The sequence below is a fragment of the Nicotiana sylvestris genome, chromosome 5, assembly GCF_000393655.2.
Source record: "Nicotiana sylvestris chromosome 5, ASM39365v2, whole genome shotgun sequence".
Lineage (NCBI taxonomy): Eukaryota > Viridiplantae > Streptophyta > Magnoliopsida > Solanales > Solanaceae > Nicotiana > Nicotiana sylvestris.
Genome location: NC_091061.1, coordinates 26,425,332 through 26,435,995, shown reverse-complemented (window position 1 = coordinate 26,435,995; position 10,664 = coordinate 26,425,332).

Here is a 10,664-nt window from a genome sequence, read left to right as displayed (position 1 = left end):
CCATGCCCCAAGAGTAAAAACTGGGGCAACTTTTAGAAAGTTCAAATGAAAAAAAAGAGAGAAGAAAATAATAGTGGATGGTCCATGCCCTTAGAAAATAGAAGTTGGGGCAACTTTTTTTGAAAATAAAAAAAGAAAAAAAAAAGACAAAGAAAAAGAAAGAAAGATTAAAAAAAATATAGTTAGGTCAAGTGTTTGAACTAGTTCGATCTGATTTCTTAAAAAAGAATACGTAGGCAACCTCACGGTTCGGTCCAACCAAAAAAGAAGAATGAAAGAAAAATCCCCAATAGCCAAAACTGGGGCAAAGATTTTATTTCACTTTTGAAAGAATCGATTCCAAGAGTTGTAAGTCTACAACCCTTTTTACTTTGAGTCTGTTTTGAGCCTTTATGACGTCCTTTCTTTCCAACGCTATCCAAAATCCTTCCAAATAAAGACCTCCCGATATGCCTTCAATAATGCCAAGAGAGGCACGCAGTGAGCAGCGCTTGTCACGTGACATAGAACATTGTCAAGTTGCTCACAAAAAAGAAGAGGAAAGAAAAAGAAAAAAAATGAAAAATGAGAGAGTCTTACTAGTGAAAACTCCCCACAGGGCACCGTAAGGTGACAATAACTCGAGATGAATAAATAAGAGACAATTGTTGGTGAAAACACCTCGGGGCACCACTAGTCGAAAGTGAGTCGCGAAGCTGATGCAAAGAATTTGCACGAAGCCCGACTTCAAAGCTCATAAGATTGGCAAAAGGGAAAATTGAATTAGTTTGATAGATCAGACCGTTGAGTCCAAAATGCATGTCATGACCATTAAGGCTAGTTATTGAAAAAAATAAAAAAAACTCTTCCTTCTGTCATTCCGACATGGGAATTTCTTGTTAATACTTGTTTCTTTGCATCATTTGTGTCCTTCACTCTGAGTCAGTCCTTGTCAAAACAAGCAAGAAAAGATTTCAAAATCTGAGAAAAGCTTTTCAGTTGCACAAAGTAAACTTGGCCAATACACTCAGTTGTTAATGTCAACATGCCTTGAAGATTCATGCAAAGGCTTCCCCAAAAGACTCTTTTCAACCTACTTGGCGCAAGCAAAGATAACTGGTAATTCTCTCTGACAGATAAATTGCTCAAAAAGCAGGAAGCCATTGAAGATATCAGAAAAGGTCACCTAAGCAAAGATCTCCAGTTGGGATAAGGTTGATTGAGCCACAAATACACATGGTACTGAGTGTGAAGCAATCAAAGTTGATGCAGAACAAAAGTCTCTTGAGACCGACTCAAGCTGATCGAGTAAAAGCCAAGCTGCTCAAGACTCAAGGCCACAAACCGACCACCATTTTAAAAACTGACAAATTTTTCTTTGTGTAAAACAGGAAACAAAGTAGTGCAAGGAAAGTGGCTAAAAAAATACAAAAAATGAGATAAGAAAATGAAAAGAAGAGAAGAGCCGACAGAGGAAAGTTTCTCAAATATTTGCCTTTATTTGTCTTGTTATTGTGTATAAAATCTTGTCATTGATCTTCACATTTTGCCTCCTAGGATAAAAAGTCCTAGTCTGATGAATTTTCCTCCCAATAGAAATCTTAGTCTGATGAATCTTTCTCCTAAGATAACAAAAAGGGGACCTAGTCTGATGAATTTTCTCCTAGGATCAAAATCTTAGTCTGATGAATCTTTCTCCTAAGATAGAAAACCTAGTCTGATGAATTTTCTCCTAGGATAGAAATCTTAGTCTGATGAATCTTTCTCCTAAGATAGAAGACCTAGTCTGATGAATTTTCTCATAGGATAGAAATCTTAGTCTGATGAATCTTTCTCCTCAGATACCAAAAAAAGAGACCTAGTATGATGAACTTTCTCCTAGGATCAAAATCTTAGTCTGATGAATCTTTCTCCTAAGATAGAAAACCTAGTCTGGTGAATTTTCTCCTAGGATAAACGTCTTAGTCTGATGAATCTTTCTCCTAAAATAGAAACCTAATCTGACGAATTTTCTCCTAGGATAATAAAAAAAGGAAGTCTGGATTTTTCTAAAAAAAGTGGTCAATTTTTAGTTTTCTCAAGTTATCAATCTTTAGTTTTCTCGACATCAGGGATATCGCCTGGAGAATAGGGTCAGTTTTTACTTTAGTCAAGCGTAGTTTATAGTTTTCCGCAAGTTCAATCTTAAATCTAGGAGATGCACTTCCTAGTTTGGGTCATTTAGGTTTTTTTAGTAGACACATTTGCTATTCGAAATTTTCTTGGTTTTACTCACAAGGAGACGCACATCCTAGTCGAGTCCTCCATTTTGTTTACTCTCATCAAATACCATAGGTGATTTATAGTTCTTCTAACAACTCACAAATCTTCCTAGTACAAACTAGGGCAGAAAAGTTTCTTTTGTTTTGTCTATTTTATTGTAGTAGCAGGCGCCCACCTGGAGAACAAGGGAACTCATTTCAGAATTCATTTCAGAGTCATTTGAAGTTTCAAGTCAGTAGCAGGCGCCCACCTGGAGAACAAGGGAAGTCATTTCAGAATCCAATTCAAGTTAAAAATAGTAGAAGCTCGCCTCAAAATTGTGAATCAACAGGGGTCCGAGATAACAAAAAAAGAAGTCTCAATCAAGAATAAAAGAAAAAAAAGTGAATCCAAAGTGAAGAAGTGGAGAAAAGATGTGGTCTGCTCAAGACATAATTGAAGTCACAAAATCTGCATGTCCCGTCTTGATCTGAAAAGGCTGAAGAAGATTGAACCAACACCTGCAGCTAACAAGTATCAAGATTCAGATCAAAGTCCGCATGAAGAACCAACCAAGACTCAAGATCAAGCTTCAGAAGACTCATAGATAGGAATCTTGTAACTCGTAGCTGATAGGCTTAGTTAGTTTTTTTAATTTTGATTTTTGATGTAATAACGGAACCGCGGACCGGAACCTCGACGGCACCTTAATCGGCTCTCTACCTCGGTATACTCCATCACTGTTCCTACTTCTGAACTACACGTGGCCTGATTCCTTTATAGCCAAGAATATGTAGGCAGCTCAGATACCAGGGCTCGGTCAAAGTTTTTGGTTTCCCTAAAAAAGGGTCAGGTCGAAAAACCTGTCTAGTCGTTCTTTGTCTGAAAACTCTTCGCGTTCCCAGTCAAGGAGGGGCAACTGTAGACATGTGATTTTTGACCCTCCCCGATATTTCCTCCAATTTAGCGTAAAATATTTAGTTTAGGCTTAATATCGATATTTCAATTAGTTTTGACTCTTTTACTTTATTTTCTCAAAAAAAATAAAAATTACAAAAAATATCTCTTCTTTTTAGTTGCTTTTAGTTTATTACTTTTCGTAAAACTAAAAAAAATACAAAAAAATAGTACCTTCTTTTTATTTTAATATGATATTTAAAAATACCGAAAAAGGGTTTGTTTTAACGATTAGTCTTATCTTAATAGTTATTTTACTTAAGTAGGATTAATTGGTAAATGAGGTCGTATTTTGTCTTGCTCACGGAGAAAGAATAAAATTTAGGCTCAAACAACCCATTTTTAAGCCTAATTTTTGGACCTAGCCCATAATTCCTAAGCTGGCCCATACCCCTTAACCTAAAAAACCCTACAAAAACTAACCTAGACACTCAAGAAAAGGGATCGGCCGTTTTTTATTTTTTTTTTAAGCTAAGCTTCTTCTTCTTCCTAAAATACCTACCTGAAAAAAAAGACCTACAACCTAGAGAATCCCTACCCAGCAGCATTCCCCAGCCGGAAAACACATACATACTTAGAACTTCCGGCTACACATACAAAACAAAGAAAGATCACTGTCTTCAGTTCTCTACAAAAACACTCAACAAATAATCTTTCATCTTAGAATAATGAGAACGAAACTAAATGGTTCTTGAAAGCTCAAAGCCAAAAGGACAAAAAAGATTCTGAGCAAATAAACTCAGAAAATAATTTGACACACAAAGCACAAAGAAATACATAGCGCTCAAGGGATGGCTTGCATCCATGATCACGATAGCACCGACCATAACTGTTCCTCTGATTGGTCTCTCTTCAAGCATATTGACCTTTCTAATGTGTCTTCTTTGAACGAGGTTGTCAGAGGAAGTGTCAAATCCGTTTTCTTAACCATGGGAGCAACGTTTGAATACTTCTGAGTTTTATCATTTTCAAGGATCTGATCTGACCGAAGGTTTTAATTTGTCTTTTGATTGGGGTCGATTTGGGTTTCAAGCTTTTTGGTGTCGATTCGAGGTTCCGGTTTATAATTTCGTGTTTCAGTCCAAGGATTGTTGCTTTGTTTAGCCCGATTGATTCGCAGTTTTCAGCTTTGTTCATCAATAAAAGGTCCATTTATTAATTTTTATTCTCATTTCATTGTGTTATGATAGCTCGGTGTGCTTGTTGGTTGATTTGTGATTCTACGTTGTTTGAGTAGCATGTTTTAGTTTTTCATTTAAATTGTTTTAATTAGTTTTTATTTCAATTGTGATGCATGTAGTCTTGGGTTCTTGAATAAATGCTTTTAATTGGGTAGATGGAAAAATTGGAGTTGTTTCTTTCTTGGCAAGGAATAAGAATGGGCTATAATGTGGGTCTTGGACCATAAGGAATCTGGCCAAGTGTTAGATCTTGTTAGCTAGCATATTTTCTCCCTAATAATATCTTGTTCGTAAATTTGGCATCACAACAACCTCAAAGATAGGAAAATAATTAGATGCGCTAGTTGCTTTAGGCGTTTTATAATAAAATTATTACAACTACGAGTATGATTCCTGTGATGTGGTTGTGATACCTAATTCCGAATTAGATTAAAGTGCGAGCATATTCAGCTAGCCTCTAAAAAATGCAACTTTTTTCCTTTAAAAATAATTTGAGGTGCGCCATACACAAATAAAATTCGTAATCTATAGCCCTCATATTAATTATCTTAACTAGTGTAAAAAATTCCTTGAACTTTCGAAGTTTGCTTTAGGTGCATTAATTAAATAATTGTCATAGCTACGGGTACGGTTCCCGTGACGTGGTCGAGGCATTTAATTTCTAAAAATCCGGGGGTACAATTTTGTGACCCGACCCCAATTTGATCTTGTTAATAAATTAAACATGTTGGGGATCGTGGGTACGGCTCCCGTGACACGATTCGCAATGTGTACCAAACAAACAAGTGTACGAAAATCGTAACTTGTTCCAGAATAATTTCATAAATTATTTAAAACGGTTTTAAAAAGAATAAAAATGCACATAGGATTCAAATATGTTTTAAAAATCAGATAAATATGCCAATAATAACAGTTGAGCGACCATGCTAAAACAACGGAACCCGGGAATGCCTAACACCTTCTCTCAGGTTAACAGAATTTCTTACCCGGATTTTTGTGTTCGCGGACTGTAATAAGAGTCAACTTCCTCGATTCGAGATTTTAAACCGGTGACTTGGGACATTATAAACTATCCCAAGTGGCGACTCTGAATCTGAATAAATAATCGCGTTTCGATTAGTGTCACTTTAATTGGAAAAACTTCCTTATACCCTTTCGGGTGGTAAAAAGGAGGTATGACTGCACCTGCACCCTCTCTTCCGCTTCTACGACCATCGCAGGTGCGGCAAACCCCTCGCACATGCGGACTCTGCCAGCCCCTCTTCCTTTTCCTTCTACGGCCACATTCCCACTTCTGCGGCTCCCACTCCATAGGTGCGGTTATGACAGCTGAGTTCAACTTCAGCAATTCCTCCAATTTCCAAACTTATTCCGTCAACCACCCAAAACATATTCGAAACCCTCGGGTCCTCAACCAAACATAATAACAAGTTATATACCAATATACAAACTTAATCGAGCCTTTGAATCACTCAAAACAACATCAAAACAACAAATTACCCTCGGATTCAAGCCTAAGAACTTCTAAACTTCCAAATCCGCAAACAACACCGAAACCTACGAAACCACATCCGAATGACCTCAAATTTTACACAGACGTCACAAATGATACCACGAACCTATTCAAACTTTTGGAAATCTCTTCCGACCTCGATATCAAATTTTTCACTGCCGATCGAAATCGCCAAATTTTCAACTTTCGCCAATTCAAGCCTAATTCTACTACGGACCTCCAAAACACATTCTGAACGCGCTCCCAAGTCCAAAATCACCTTACGGAGCTAACAGAACCATCAAAATTCAAATCCGAGATCGCTTACACATAAATCAACATCCGTTCAACTTTTCGAACTTAAACTTTCTCCTAAGAGACTAAGTGTCTCAATTTACTCCAAAATCACTCCGGACCAAACCAACTAACCCAGTAAGACATAATACAACTGAAGAACACAAATGAAGTAGAAAAAATAGAGAACAGGGTTTCAACTCTCAAAACGACCGGCCCGGTCGTTACAAGAAGAGCCTGCGTTATCACAAATAAAGCAAACTAAAAATTAAAACTTGAACAAATAACGATCAATAACTAAGTCCTCGACAAAGACACCAAAAACTTGTTGGTTCCCCAAGCACACGCAAGTGTACGTAGCCGTCAAGTAATAAAGTGACTTGAAAGTCAGATGTCGAACCCACACAAACTTAGATCAATCATTAATTAAGCAAACTAAAATCAGTTAATTGTCCACGTAATCAAGATTGATGTTTTTCTTGTTAATCTACTATTGCAAAAATTAAACAAGTAACAACTAATTTATCTAGAATGCAAATGTGTATGCTGAGATTTCAATTCAGATGAGATGAAGATTCCAGGGTTGTGGTTGGTTTATCAATCATATTAAGTTCAATAATCACACTTACGAATCCAAATTATCTATGGTTGTTAATTAACTAAATCGTTGATATGAATAACATGTTCCCACAATACTACTCACATGTCCACAATATATCAATCCTATATTCCTATGATATTGAGTCTATCATGAACGAATATAACCCAGTATTCAACTAAGCAAGGATGTTAGGTATATTCCTATCCTAACCGCGAAATTTTTTCCCGAGCCACAGGTTCAGAAACAAGCCCTCTTTAATTCTACTCTAATCTAAACACGGCTTTCCCAAGCATAGCATAGATAGTAGGTGAATTGGTGGCTACAACAATGCACAAGTTAAAACTAGAATTAAAGAAACAACCATAAGATGATAATCCGAATTAACAAAGATGTAATTAATAAATGTTAATAATCATGTCAACCATAACCCTAGAAACTAGAGTGCTTAGCCACCCATGTTCGTAGTAACAATTTTTCAAGTATTTTGCATAAACAAATTACAAAGAAAAGATAAAGGAATGAAGAATTCGATGATTTTCTCCTCCAAAGATTGTTCCTAACATCTTCTCTCCTTCCGCAATAGTCTTCTTAGGTCTAAGGTATGTCAAAAATCCTAATAATAATATTTTTATACATATTTATACCAAGTAGGGTCAGGCCTAGACGAAAACACATTTTCCTACGCGAAATAAGATTGAGACTCTGTAAAAATTGCACAGGCACGCCGCATGGAGCGACGCGCTAGGCAAGACATCTGTGGGGAACTTTAGAGAGCATGCAAATTTAGGGTAGCGACATTTTACACAGTCGCGGCGCGCCTCCCCATGCACCGCGGTTGTGTATTTTTCTTAGAGTACGGATTTTTCTTGACTTTTTTATCATGCCCAACTATGCCTTATAAAAAGAACACGCGGACGTTGCAAATATAATCTGAGTATTTATCCCAGAGTCGAACCCACAAGGAATTAACCTATCAATTACTTTCGTTGGATTTACTAAATTCTCCGAAATCAACTTCCCAAATGTTGTCAATAACAATTGATGGTATTTCTACTAACTAAGAATTAAATCAAATAAGCAACTGAAAACTAACTATGATTAAGTTGTAAACAATTAAGAGAAGGCTCTAAGGTTATGATTTCCCCTATTGATGGAATCTTTTCCGGTTATGTTCGGATAGATTCACCAAATCATTTCTATCAATCATGAGTACTCCTATTACCGTAAATCCCTTCCGAGTAATCACGATAATTTACTAGACGCACTCTCCCGAGATACGCTAGCTGGCTTTGTTTATTACAACTCACTTTAGATTGCACCCAAGGCTTCGTTATCCCTAATCCCGCCTTTAAACCTTCAGTTATTGATCCCTCATATATTTTGGGAGTGGTGTTGTTTAACAATTACATAAATATGCACTCTCTCCCGAGTTATGCACACTAAATAGGCACAGCTAATTGAGGATCCTGTCAATTAACTACAACAAACACGTAGTTGAACAAATAGAGATTAAACTATCAAACTATATTAACATCACAATAAGTTCATCCTTCAATAGGTTCCATCAAAACCCTAGACTAAGGAATTAACTACTCATGACAAAACAAGATAAAACTACTAAATTATTCATAATGGGTAATTGCAAGAAAAGAAAAGAGATAGAAAAACTCTAATGTTTTGTTGATCTTCTCACACTTGTTCTTGCCTCCAAAATAGTCTAAAAACAAGCTTAAAAAAATTCTTGAGCGAGTTTCTAAAGCTTATAAGGGTTTGGAACAAGTTTTCCCGAATTTATACTTTGGTACCCAAATTTGCTGACGAGTGAACAGTGCACCGCGGTCGCGGCAGGACCGCGGCATGACCGCGGTAAATGCTGAGTATTCTGCCTCGCCTCTTGATCTGTCGCGGTTCCACCGCGGTCGCGGTGGAATTTTGCTCAGTACATCTTTTTGCTTCTTTGTGCTCGGTACCTCTGGAATGGGCGTTTTCTTCACATTATTGCCTCCAAAACACTCTGTGGTGCTTCCTCATTTAGAATATTCCATGTGAAACAAAAGAACACCATTTAGAGCATTTTGTTGGCAATTTTCCTATAAAACAACAATAAAGCATGGTAATATTAAGGTGTAAATATCATCTATATAGCCTAATATCAACACCCCACACTTAAATCATTGCTAGTCCTCTAGCAATCCACCACACTCCATCAAAGTTCCTTCCCTAAGCTTTTCCCTTAATGACTCACACCTTGAACATTTTACCAAAGTTGCACCTAGTAGTGAACAACCTTTACCTCAAAAATCGAATCTCTCGTACCATGCACCATTCGCACTTACTCAAACTATTCTATACAAGAGTCAAGACTTACCTTTCCTTTGTGAATCATATGCCCTCACATTACACAAGAGAGTAGTTCCACATATATTGATATATAGAATAATTAGGAAATTAGATAGACAGAATTCGCTCACTCTCCAAAAGAACATTCACATGCCACAAAGATGCACCATAGGCTTGCCCGTAGTGTAATAGTCTACTAATCGAGCCCACTCAGTCTAAGATCAATAGGACTTTACTTGGTTGTAATGTAGGCTAAAGGACAGGTAGGATATATTTGAAAATGGTAACTAATCTCCCTAAGCACTTTTAATACAATTACATTAACCTTCAAACCATACTTATGTCAACCAAACACTCTGCCACGTTTTATTGAAAACATCCCCATCCATTAGGTGCATTTGCATCAAGCTGTCACTTATCAACCACTATATTTATTTACAACATTTTTTTTCTTTTTTTTCGTGGTGCTTCTTCTTTTATTCTTCAAAATTCTGCATTTTTTCTCTATTTCAATGGTTTCACTCAAAAACTAAACCACCACCCTACACTTTTATTTTTGCATAATTTCAATACCATTCAAGTGCTTATGGGAGGTAAACGGGTTCAAACAGTAGGCTATTCAAATAATTGGGTCAGGTTCGCAATGTGGTCGCCAAAGAAACAGGCTTATAGGTTCAACGGGGTTAGCTAAGATGTATTACATTCATGTGGGTTTACGTTATATGTCTGGCTCAATAAAGAAATGCCTATATCACTTCTAAAACTTAATGAAACTACTATTCCGCTTTGCAAACACACAGGGCAAGTTCTAAGCATCAAATGTGAATCATGGAATACACTAAAACTCACACACACATGGCACATGACTCACTCCGGATTTATTTATCAAGACATTCTCTTCTGAGTGTTCAATTTAGATACAAACATACAATTTTAAGGCGCTTTAGAAAGATTCAACCATTGAGACTAAGCGTTACACTCTAATGTCTATTGTGTTCAGGTGTATCAATGCTAAGGGTTTCTCCTTTGATTTTAGCTCTTATCCCATTAATCCTAATCTAAAAAAATTAAAAAAAAAAAATGAACAAAAATTACCTACACCCGATTCAAGCTAAATCCTTAAAAAAGAACCGTGGCCCAAAGAAAAACCAAGAGGGATTTACTACACTACCTAAAAATAAAAAAAATCTTTTTGGTCTTTTCTATAGACTTACTCCCCTCAAGAAAATTGTCTAAAGGATCCGTCATCAGGAAGAGTCTCCATATTCCTTTTTTTTTATCGACTTAGTCCCTTAAGAACCCCGCCGAAAGAGATCCGTCGTCGGGACAAGTCACTTACCAACTTTAACTTACCTAATGAACTATTACTCAAAACACCAAAAACAAGCAAAGCAAAACAACAAAAAAAATCAAACATTCAATTGTTACAAATACATACATACATTGAAGTATCTCCCACCCTACACTTTAAAATGTAGACATGTCCCCATGGCTTAAAAATTTAAAGAATAGTGAGGTAAAAGAACTTCCCTGAAATATCACTCCTGATCGGAGACAGTGTCAGGGTTCACGTTACAAG